General features: G+C 31.6%; 1 protein-coding gene across 1 annotated transcript in view; it reads left to right on the plus strand.

Annotated features, from left to right (window-relative positions):
- The first annotated feature begins 8,446 nt into the window (after window positions 1-8,446).
- LOC136970158 (cdc42 homolog) overlaps window positions 8,447-13,488 on the plus strand; it is a 38,906-nt gene continuing 33,864 nt past the window's right edge. Inside the window, exon 1 of the mRNA XM_067264564.1 lies at window positions 8,447-8,539. The gene's annotated coding sequence lies outside the window, so the exon portion shown is untranslated. The remainder of the gene's footprint in view (window positions 8,540-13,488) is intronic.

Raw genomic sequence — 13,488 nt, forward strand, 5'->3', positions numbered from 1 at the left:
AGTTAAACTATTTGTCTCTGTTCTTAGCTTTTTGGTCGATCTTTACCAAAGTTTTGCTTATTCTCTGGGATTAAGGCTTTCAGGAAAATATAGACTACTGTTAAACCTGGACATCCCAGCCCTCTCCTGATTTCATCCCTCTTATTACTTCATAAACCTTTTTCCTGATCTGTACCAAATTTTTTATACTTATTCTCTGGGACTCAGAGGAAAATAGACTTCCATGAAATCTGAATGCTCCATTCTCTTCCCAATTTGATCTCTGACTCTTCGTGAACATAAAAGGGCAATAATCAGGCCTGTATATCATAGTAATTGGTAATTTATTTATTTCAAAATTTATCAGTAACAGCAATAAGCTATTCTATGCGTTTCCACTCGATCTGTCAGGAGCAGGAAACAAAAGTTAAAAATCGTATTGGCAATGTACTTCCTTTTTTGTCTAACACGTGGCTTAACACGTTTAGAATGAAATTAATTCGTTTTAATGGAAAAAAAATCATTCTCAACGGGGATGTATATTCATTCAATAGATTTCCTTCACGTACTACATTTCGAAGCGTAACTCGCTCCCTAGTCCCTAGTATGTCTAAGCTTTTATCTATAAAATTCGGACATTTTAACAAAAGTTCAATTTTATTAATAGATGATAGTGTGTCACTCAAGTAAATTACAACGAGGTAGATAAAACTGGGTTTACTATACCTCAAAGTCTATTATTTTGCTTCGGAGGACATCATAATATCGAGATTTTTATTCGTCTATACACGGACCGGAAACGACAATATCAGATTTTTCAATACATTACTGTTAACGTGAATGTATATGCAAGGAACGATCCGCGATAATCCATCTCTTCGGCAACAGAGAGGCGGAAACATCACAAAATTCGGTGGAAAATCCCCAAAGTTTGACATTAAATTTCGTAGCGACGCAACCATAAAACTCTGACAATTTGTTGCGGCGAACGGTTGAATTTTTAGTTCCTGCTATTAAAAGTGATTGATTTGAAGCGGGTTTTTTTCGTCATTTGCAGCGATTTGATTGGTAAGTTCAAACCACGAAGTTTCTAATTTAGGTATTTTTGAACATTGTTAAGCCGAATATCGAAATTAGTGCTATGATTTTCCGACAAAGCTCCATTTAGATTACAATTGATGGGCTTGGTCCCAGATGGACGAATTGAATCTTTCCACTCATTTTGGGAGATACTTTTCACCATTTTTATTGCTAAATACATTAAATTGTTATTCCCCGCTATGGTTTATATACACATCTTTATACCATGTGAAATTCGCACAGCTATACTCTAAACTTAGAGAAATTCTGTTATTATTTGTGAAAATTAATTAATTATTTGTGTTATGGCAATCGACAGGATTGTATAATTTGTACAAACCGATTTTTTAAATTATACATCGATCATTAAAACTCGTCGGAAAGATTAAAATTACTATATTTAATAATTAAAAATTCCTGACTTTGAAACTTTTATTTTAATTGAAACGATCATTTTCTACAATCTTCTAGCACAAATCTTTATTGCTTTTCAAACAAAAAATTTATATATTTATTACTTACAATTTAGAAGAAATTAAGGCAATAGGAATATTCTTAGAACAGTCGCTTGTTTTTTATTGCAGAATGGACAATTTCAGAGTTGAGAAAGTGGCACACTTCGGGAGATGATAAGTAGGAGAAAAGCGCCTCGACCTCCTCTTCCATTTCCCTTCGAGTGATTCGGGTGCTTTCGAAAGATGTTGAGCGGACACCCGACAAGAAACGGGCGGTTGTCATATCGCTCCGCGCGAACGAAATCTCCTCGTCTCTGGTCAAGTACAGTACCTGGGACGATACGATACCGATGGCGGAATGGACGGTGGAGAGCGTTCGCGCGAGGTAGGAATCGAAAGGGGTCCCGAAAAAATCCGTCAAGAGTAGGAAGACTTGGTGGAAAAGGCTTTTCTTTTTCTGCACCAAATAAACCTTTTCTCCGCCGAGCTTATCTTCCCCCGAAGTCGACTGTCATGCGGAGATGACCTTTCACCCCACTACGACTTAATGAACTGGACTCGGCCTTTCATCTGACTTCGTTTCTGTCCTTTCCAATTTACGGACAGACACTTGGGCGCCGTCCGAGAACTGGTTCTTCTACTTCGACTAAATTAAAGTCCAGAGAACGACGACGGTGTGATGTCTATCGTTAGACTTCAATAAAAAGTCAAAGCAAAAACATTGTAGTCACTATATGTGCAAACCTAAATAATAGTTATTTCAACAATTAAACTTGGAAATTGAATTGTCTTAATTGTAAATACGGTTTTATATTTAATAAAACTTAATACGAAATTCAATAACTGTTTGAAGATTCGATATTTATCGAAATAAATATTAAAAAATTACACATTTTTAGATTAATTTATAACTGTGGGAAACAAATGAAAACCTTTTGCCTCCAGACCGAAAACGGGTTACTGAATTCGAAAATGACCACAAAAATGCTCTATCGCGCAAGGTTTAGATGTTACAAGTATATTTCAGTATGTAGGAAAATAAAGTTTACGACTTAAAAGTTTTTCGCTAAATACGTAAATTAAACGTCCAGAGTCGATCACACACTAAAAACAGTCGATTACAGTCTAACCTGTTTTTATGCGGTCAATAGGGACCGCATAAAAAAGTCTCACATAGAAAATAACTCAAAACCGTACGAAATAGAATTTATTGACAACAGATGTGAGCACTTGACTGCATCGTCTCGTCTATCGTCTGTTTTACATATTTTTGTCCAGGTGGTGTTTTGTTGACTTAAAAAATAAATTATTTCATTTTTCGCATATTCGTGCAATAATATTACTATAATAAGTTCATTTATGCTATAATAAGTTTGTTTAGCTATAATAAGTCAACGTGAGACATGACAAATCGCACGAGACTAGTCGCCAACTATACCGCACAAATAAAAATCGCACAAAAAAAGACCGCATAAAAACAGGTTTGACTGTACTTATCGATTCTTTGACCTACGTATGAAATATCTTAACGAGCTTGACGTCATCTTGTTCGGGCCAGTAGATGCGCACGCGGCTGACAAAAATTTCTTTTGTAAATTCTTAAATTTAGCGTTTATACTCGATGTTACCTTGAAAATGGCGAAAAGCCGCTTTTCGACTTTTTCACCTATGTCTAGAAATCTGTTTATGAATTTTTAAAAATGTCGTTGATCTCGACCAATGATGGACATGAGCCGGCATGCAAACGACTGAAAAGTATTTTACTGGATGCGTTAACAACTCCTACTACCCAAAACGTCGACTGATATAGAAGTAAAATGTTAATGTATAGTGGAGATGACTCGAATTTGTTCTTAGATGATCGTATTCTCATGGCCAAAGATAGAATATGGCGACATCTTGTCTTAATAACCCAATTTTTAATTCAACCACACAAAAGCATACAAATTATTTAAAGCCTAATTTTGTAGCAAGTGGCTGGGTTGATCCACAAAGATTTTGGCAGAGGTTTTCGGAACACTTTTCTTAGCAAGAGAAATATAAGTACATTAAAACAAACTACTGTATACTACTTGGTCGTCGTATCGTTGTACTGACTAAAAGTGTACGTTTTATGTACCCTACGTGTACATCTCTTGTGTTTTAATCGAAATAGCAACTAATTACAGTCATTTTCTATTCCTTTTGAATATTTAGTTTTACTAGTTTAGTAATTTGTAAATATTTTGACAGTAAGGTAATAACAATTAAGAAAAACTATCTCTTCTTCGTAAAGGTGACCGTGGCCTTACTAATATAGTTAGCCTACTACCAACTACAAACAAATTCTGGCACTGCGAGAGTTAAAAAAAAAAAAAAAAATCATCAAGATTACATAAAAGCTATAACTCTAGAAGATAATAACCATACCTTTAAATTTACACTCTGAGCACCTGGACGTAGCTCAATATATAAATAACATAGATACCATTAAGCAGTCGTGGCCCAAAAGGCACTTCGTGGCAGGCATTCCTACGACCAAGTCAGGACTATGTTGACTAAACTGCATCAAACTGCTGGCTGACTAGGAGCTACTTGTTTGGAGAGACTGAGGATTTTGTAATTGTCATTCTAAATCAGGTCATAAACACTTAAGAATGACTCTTACTCAAATGACTCTTGCAGAAAATGCCATATTCTGCCAGAAACAATACAACATATAACCTCTGGTTGCAAGCACTTAGCACAGTCTATTTACATACGCATAATCAAATAGCAAATATAAGACACCAAGAGCTTATTATTATTAGATTATTAAACATTCAGAAACCATACTCCACAGTCAATATTAGAAAATGACACACAAAATATATTACGACAGATCCATAATCACAGATAAAACAATTCATCACAATACATCTAACATCATTCTCATTGACAAATGCAGTAAGATCGCTTATATCAGGGGTGAGCAACCTTTTTAATCAACGGGCCAATTTAAATTTTAAAATTTTTTGGCGGGCCGCACATAAAGTAACACTTATTAATAATTTACAAAACTTTATTTATAATAAACATTAGAATGAAAAATTATAAAATTTAAAAAAAGTAAAGATTTCATATACAAATTTTAATGCAAAATAAAAACAAACAAGAAAAGAACAGAAAAACGAATTTACTTGAAATTTTTAATGAGAAATTTGGCACTGTTTTTTTCGATACAAGCTGATCAATATCAGCCGGAATTGATGAGGTAGCTACACGTACGCAGCTTTCTAATCGTGCATCACTCAGTCTTGATCGGTGGTCATTTTTGATTAATTTCATGGTTGAAAATAATTGTTCGCAAACATACGTACTTCCGAACAGAAACATCATTTGCTTTGCATTTTTCGTCAAAAGCGGAAATTTCTCAGGTCTCACATAAGATTTATAAAAATTTTCGATGTTTACTGAGAAAAATACATTTTTTAAATCGGTATTATTCTGCATGTCAATCACTTCCATTTGAAAGTCTTCGGGAACTGTATCCACATCGATATTATATGGCGAGGAAAACATTTTCATGGAAACCGCTGTCTTCTCAGCTTTGAACATTTGGAATCGTAATTGAAATTCGTTGATTAAAATGTCTATATATTGTGCGTATTTTTGACAAGTAGTAACGTTTTCTTTTTCTAAATGTGGAAAGTGAGACACATTATTCTGCAAAAGATGCTTAGTTTACTTATTGGTACTGTGACATTTGGCAAACTCAATCTTTTCGCGCACAAATTTTCCTGGTGAATTATGCAGTGGTTAACGAATATTTCCCTTTCTGTGACCTTCTTAATGTCTTGAAATAGCCTTCCCGATACTCCTACCTCCATGCTTGACATTGCTCGTGCTCCATCTGTCGATATACCAATAATGTTTTCTAATGAAATTGAAAAATTTTCCAATTTTTTTGCCAGTATTTGACTGACAACAAAACTAGCCTTTACTGCGGTATTTGATAAAATAGCTTGATTTTTAAAAATAGCCTGTTGGTTTCCCAAGTTTTTCTCCATTTGATTAAACTTATCCGGAGTCGTCCTGTTAAGTTTTTATATTGTTGTTCATGTTTTGTATCGTAATGCCTTTTTATGTTATATTCTTTTAATGTCGACACAGTCTCTGAGCATATTAAGCATACAGCTTTATCTTTGACGAAAGTGAAAAAATAATCAAATTTCCACTTTTCTTGGAAATGCCTGTGCTCATCCGCAACCTTCCGTTTTTTTTGTTTGCTTTTCCGACATGCTATTATGGATTAAAAATTTGAAAGTTAAAAAAATTTGTAGGAAAACTTAATTTTGAATTAAAAAAAACTCTAATATTACCTTTTTGACAATAATATTGCACTCACGCCTTTCAAGAAACACAAGAATTGATAAAATTGCTAGTTAACAGCTTACCAGTCTGACTGATTGTGTGACAGAAGCAAACACAAACAAGCACAGACGCGGCGCGTTCGTATTGCATGTTTGAACAAGTCGTCGACAAGTGAGTAACTCGTCACAAAAAATTGTTTCGGTTTAGTATGTACTACCATTTTATTATAATTAATTTTATAACAATATATTGATGGGAGAAAGTCGATAAAATAAATTCAATTATAGAAATGCTTGGCGGGCCGCATAAACATGTTTAACGGGCCGCGTATTGCTCATCCCTGGCTTATATAATAAACATGTCCGTTCCAAACACTCATAACAAAAAACGCTCACACTGAAAAAATCAAGTACACTCCACTCGCTCGCTCAAGGTGTTGAGGATGAATGAGGTATTTATTGTACGTTAACCTCTCTTCTACTGGTGTTATACTACATATACTACACGAAAGTCTAGAAACATTAACTTTAATAAAAACACATACATGGCACTTCAGAAAGTTGCAATATTGAACGCATGTCACATTGTTAGGAAATTTCTAGACAATGACACATACACCAATGACACAGAATCTTAATGTTACACTTGTTTGAGTAGCTATGTCTTGACTTTAGTCTGGCACAGCACTCGGCACCAGTATCAGCTGAGCATGACGTTCGCAACATTAATAATAATAAACCGAATCGAATTACGCATGGAAGTTTCCTTTTTAAATCTCGAATTGACTCTGAGAACGACAAATTCTATGCTTTACCGCTTTGGTCAACTGATCGTCATTACATTAAAAGATTGCTCTGTCCCTCACCGATCCGCCCCATTGTGAACTTGGCCGAACGCATAATGGGCTTGCTAAAAGAGCCATTTTGGTGCCGACATGGCGGAAAGAATAAAACAAAAAGTATTCTTGTATAAATAGCCGAGAAAATCACGTGCTTTCACCATGAGGACCCATTTTCGAAGCTCAAACAGAACAATAGTTTTGGCTTTCTCAGAACGATAAACAAAGAAAGCATTTTCTACAATATTTAAAAAAAATCGATATTACATTTATTGGGCTATAAAATAACTGACCTAACCAACGAGATAGAATAACATACTGCTAAACCGGTTACTAGAGCTGAGGCGAATTGAAGTGCGACAGCCATGACAGTTGAAGTGGACTCCATCTATTGACTAAATATAAGTTAATGATAACTGAAGATATTTTGCAATTTAGATAAATTAATGAAGTTGCTTTTTACATATACAATGTATCAAAATATATTGTGTAAAATTTATCATAATTCTATTATATTATTTCATAAAATTACAATTTTTTTAGCAAAATTTTCTGGATTTTTAGAAAAATTTTAAATACAAAACAAAAGGAAACAGATGGAACGTGCGTCCCTTCTGTTTCCTTTCTTCTGTTTGCTGGAATCAGAGACGAGCTGCCATTTTGACTACCATAAGTAAATTTAACCAAATTAATCTTTAAACATTTTATTAGACATATAGTGTGAGCAAAACTCGTAGTTATAACTTGTGAAATGAAATTCCCGAACTTTTCTTGTATCTGTTGGTACAATTGATAGCGGCACAAAAATTTTGCATGATTATTTCTTACGGTATAAACCCACTGAAACTGTTATGGCGTCCTTCTCTTCAATTACCTTTAAAAAGTGGCGCTGTAATCACTGCTACTAGCACCGTTAGGCCACGAACACACATGCGTAAAATTTTGTGGCAGAAAACTGAACCAGAAATCAGCTTTCAGTTCAGTTTCTGTTTTACGCTTATATGCCAGAACACACACAAGTAAAAATTCTGGCCGAATACCACAGCCACCAACAGTGCTAATTTTATTAATTTTTTCCTCTCATATAGACTATCTATCCCTTTGTACTTTCCATTTTTTCTCCGCTTCCTCTGCTATAATATTGAAAATTTAAATTAATACACTTGTATTCCAAATTCAAATAAATAATGTGTGATCTAAATACTAAGCCTATAAATCGATTCTACTAGACCTACCTGTTATTTGAAATTTTGCACCTATAACCATCCATAAACGTTGTTTAAATACAGTGTGTTTATACATGACACTGATGTGGTCGAACGGATTCAATAAACTCCTCTATTTCATTTATTTTTCGTTTTTTCGAGACCGTCACAATTGTAGGGTTAACCCTTATTGCCGCCATTGTTAGAATAAAAAGAACATGTCTACTTTGACGTCACAGAAAACACTTCTCTTTATTTGAGGAATTTTGGCGTAAAAAGTAGAGACACGCTCTACTCTATTTTCAGTTCGGTTTCAACCAAAATTTCAGAAAAATTTTTACGTTTTCTGTTTTATGCTAGATTTTACGCTGAATTTTACGTATGTATGTTCCTGGCCTTATTCTATCTCGTTGGACCTAACGTTTAAAATGACTGAGTAAATATTTAAAATACAAATTTAAATATATTAAATTAGTATTAATGTTTTAATTACTACAATAACAGAATAAATATTAGTATATAGTTAATCTTATAAAAGTACTTCAAAATTATTTAAAGGAAACGGAAGTAGTACAGTGATGTCATTCCCCTCGTCCGCCATTGTCAACGCCCAGTGCCTTTTATTAGTGAAGCGGACAGTCATCCAAACGGTAAGTGTAATTTTATAAATTGTACCAAGATAAAACGCTTTCCGTAAAGATATTTTATTATTCGTTAATTCTATTATTTAATTTTATGACAAAGAATATTATAAATGCGTAAATATAACGAAATTTGTTATAATGGGACGTTTAACAAAATGGCGGATTGACTTGTTTTGATATTTTTATTCCTCAATAATAATTTTTACATACAAAATTTAAACACTGATTTTAATTCAGTTTTTACGAGGAAAATTTCTATTTAATTAAATAAATGAATCGCGTATTTAAATTAATGCATAAAATCTCTCCAGTTGATGGGTTTTATGCAATAATTACCATTAGAAAAGCAACTGATAAATGAAAGTGTGTGTGTTGTTATGCAATTTTATGATAGGAAAGTCCATTTAAATGATTAAATTCGTATCCTTTTCGCCATTATTTATGAATTGTTTCTATACCAATTGAAATCTATTAACAAGATTTAAATGTATTAAACGTAAGGTTATTTAAGATGACATTGCATATCATTCTTCTTCTTTATCTTTGCCTTTTCTCATTGTTTATATGGGATCGGTGTTGGTAAGGCTAGACATTTACCTCTGTGTTTCCTTCTCTAATACGTTTCTTCCGTTTCTTCCTATCGAGAGCATCTTCTCTCTTAAGTCCCCTCTGATTCAAGTCTTATCTTTCCGACACAGCCTTGGTCTTCCTCTCTTCCTCCTTTCTTTTGCTACCAGCTTTCTGACATACTCTTTACTACTTCACGCTACTTGACCGAACCATCTCCACCTGCATTCTTGCATCTTCCTGCTTGGGGGACTCACTTTAACACAACCTCTAATAAATTCATTCCTTATTCTATCCTTGTTTGATGCTCCACGCTTCCGTCTCTCTTTCTTGGGCTCGTCGTTGCCTGTGTCTCAGCTCCATACGACATTTCGGGTCTAATGATCGATTCATACAATTTACCTTTCGGTTTGCAGCTAACTTTCTTGCATATCAGTAAGCCATAATATTAATGGTATTAACTTATTTAAGTAGGATATGAAAGAGTAACACTTTTATTTGGAATTGTCCTACTTTATCGGTACAAATTATGATATTTCGAGTGATTTGGCATCAATTTTAATAAATGAAAAGAAAGTTTTTAAAATTTGTTTTAAATTAATTTATATATCCCTTCCTTGAATCGTTTGTTAAAAGTTGTTTCGAAGTTACTCGAATGTATTAAACGTGTGATTATTGAGAAATATTTAAAATGACATTGCATATTTGTCAGCAAATTATTGACCGTGTTGACTGTTTTGTATTCTATTTTAAAAATTTAAAGATAATACAAAAGAATAGCAAAACTTTTAAAGTGATATTTTATCTAAAAGAATAGGTATTAACTTATTGAGATTTTCAGGATTAATGTTTGTTTTCCATATTTTATATTTATTTCAACTACATTAGATATGTTTGTTTATTTTAACTATTATGAAGATTTTTCATTATTTTGTTTCAAATAATATTATAATATATCAATCTGCAGTTACTCAGGAATTTTTAAGATGATAAACCATGTTATTAGATGTAAACTTAAGCAGGATATGAAGCAATTTCAGGAATAGCTTAAGAAAAAAAATTACTATTAGGATAAATTATGCTATTTTGAGAATTTAATAGAAGTTTAAGTGTTTTTAAATTTATTTTGAACTGGTTTAATTATTTTTCTTTTGCTGTAGTTGTCGTTTTGTTTCAAATCTACATACAAATGTAATCTGAAGTGAAAGAATGTTTTCTACTTCAGTAACTTGAACATTGTTTTATTCTTTCCTTAATAATGTAATTCAGAATTAATAAAGGAGAAATGAAGTAAGAGTTATGTGTGATAAATTTTTTGAATGTTTTTATTAGTTATGTAATCTTTAGCATAATTTCAATAATTTGTGTAATAAACAATAAATAACTGCAATTTGTTGAATAATAGGATATGGTAATAGTTATAAAATATGAAGTTTTCTTAGAAATTTTAAGGCATATTTGCAGAAAAAAAGTACATTAATTTGTATATTCTCTTTAGAGAGAGAATAATATATATAAGTATAAATTTGAGAATGAATTTTTCAGTTGTCATTACAATGAGATGTAATTATTAATAAAAGTAATTCTAATATTAACAGTTGTAAAAAAGAGATGTAATTAGATTTCTTTATTATTTTTCTAACAATATTTTTAAAATTGCTGAACCTTTGAATAAAAATATTAGAATATGTTCTTGGTAAATAGACCATCCTATGTTTTGAAAGAAAAACTTTGTATTCATTTATAATGAGTTTTGTTTAATTATTTAAAAGAACTTCATTTTTATAAAGTTCATATTCATGTATTCAATACATGAATATTTGTATTTTGTAATCAAATATAAGTTGGAAAACTAAATGTTTTCCTTGTATAAAAATGTTTTCTAATCTTGAGATAAATTTGTATGTGCATATACCAGTGCAATTTTCAAACAAACTATTTGAACAAGAAATGGTTATTTATAGTATATTGATCTATTAATTTCTGCTAATGATTTGAAACATACTATAAGTGTTTTCTGAATTGATCTTCTGCACAATAGTGTTGGAGAGGCTAGATTTTAAGACTCGAGAAAAAATTTTCAGTTTTTTTATATATGTTGTAATCTGTTATTTTAATCTTGAATCATTTAAATGGAAAGATTTTGAAATGTAAAAAATGCAATTGTTGAGTGTAATGATTGAATCTATGACAATTGACAAAGTAGGCCAATGCTCACCATCTGAATTATTCATGTGTGGCAGTTTTCAAATAAATGTTAGCTTTTTTTAGATATCAATTTTTATACATTTGCTTTAATTATTCTTACTGTTAATATTTTTCATACATTTTAAACCTACATTATTGAATTTTAAATAGAATTTAAGAATAATGTTTTTAACTTAAAGATTAAACTTTGACTAAATATAAACTAGATTCTATTGGATTTCATTGGGTTAGAATTCTGAGATGTTTTTAATAAATTATTTATCATCTTTTAGAAAGTAGATGTAGACAATGTAGCCATTTCATTAAATTAAGTAGTCAAAGTTCATCATCATGATTTGCTTTAAGCAGCATCTTTATGAATTTCAATGTCCTTAAAAGCATGAAAACTCAATAAGAAGCAACTTAAATCTGATGATTAGTTAAGTAACAAATTAATTTAGCAAGCAGTTATGGTGTCTAAAAGCAAAGATCAAGGTTCACAGGATTTAAACCATACAATTGTTGCAAACCAAGCAGATAAGCTTTCTATCCAGATCACTGCTTCAATCTGTTTTTATATACATAATTTATAATACCATACAATCTCATATAAGTTAATCATTGCCTTTAATTATTAGTTTTAGTAGATTTTTGATTAATAAAGTTAATATGTTAGAAAAAATTTTTAATTTAGTTTATATATAAAGTACAGTACATTATGAATCATTAGGTTACAGAAAAAAGTAGTTATATTTCTTCCTATTGGACAATGAATCACTCACATGCATACACACACTTTTGGAAACAATAAAAGTAAGAATAATTCAAAAAATCAATAATTATGTACCTTTTAGTAATAGTATCTTTAATTTTTCAAGTTCTGCTTATTAGAGCAGTATTTTTAGTTCTTTATAGAATGGATGCAACACTTCGTATGCTGTGTTTTATCATTAATTATATAGAATACTAGACCACCCACAGTTGCCTTTAGTGATTGACCCTAGTGTTTTACAACTGCAAAGTGATTCTGTTCACATCTCTATTGCAGTTTATTATAATTCTTTATAAAACAATATTAGTTTTATACATAGTCAAACCCTATTACTATGTTATTGGTTTATGCAAAGTAGATTTGTTCTGTGGATGAGGATATGCATTTCAACATTAACACGTTTGGTTAATACAAAATATCAGTCAACATATAGGCTAATACTAAATGTACCAGTTTTGGCCGGTGTACCAGTTATGGCCAGAAAACAAATTTAACTTAAAAATATAATCACCACATATTCAAATCTGTCCAATGAAACAAACTTTTATTGTTAACTGTTCACACAGTAACAATAAAAGTTTGTTTCATTTGTGATTATATTTTTAAGTTAAATTTGTTTTCTGGCCAGAACTGGTACTACACTGGCCAAAACTGGTCAACATCTACCCTAATACTAAATGTGTCATGGTCCTGCAAATTTAATAAATTTTTGTTTAATACAAAGCATGCAGCTTCTATCATCCCCAAATCACCTGAGCCAAAGTGGCAATATACAAGCCACCTCATGAGTGTATCTTTTGACTTTAATATTGTGCTTAAGGTTGAGTGGAATTATTATAAATGTTTGTATTGGTTTTCCACTACTTATAATTTTTTTGCTACTTCATTTATTGTTATAAAATAAGAAAACACAACTGGTTGTTTCTTTGCATGAATAGACAATAGGCCTACACAAGGAAAAAACTTTAAAAGAAACAAACCTGTAATTAATAGTTTGCCTGAAAGGCTTAAGGCCAACATATAATTTTACACCTAACAAGTTAAAATGGGATAAAAGGGGTACTTGTGTAAGGTTAAAAATAAAGCTTGTGAAACCAGAGAATATTAAATTTATAAGGAATTCTTTCTTTATGTATGTATGTATGAGGTATTCTGAAATAAAAGCCTATATTAGGTGCTGATAGCTAAATAGGTCTTTCTTGACTACTGTTATAAATACTGTCAGATTTATAAGTATCATTTACAAGTACCCCTTTATCTACTTTTGGTGTGAGGTAATTGTAAGTACTAAATTTTGCATTTTCTATGGTACACAACCAAAATAGGAGATAAAATTCTATCTTAGTGTATTCTTTTTATTAGTACAGAAATATGGCACAAAATCTTTTTAATGGTGGCAGCACATTCATTTGTAGATGTCTTGTCAATT

This window comes from Centruroides vittatus, unplaced genomic scaffold (genome assembly GCF_030686945.1).
Source record: "Centruroides vittatus isolate TY-2023 unplaced genomic scaffold, ASM3068694v2 contig_19, whole genome shotgun sequence".
Taxonomy (NCBI): Eukaryota; Metazoa; Arthropoda; class Arachnida; order Scorpiones; family Buthidae; genus Centruroides; species Centruroides vittatus.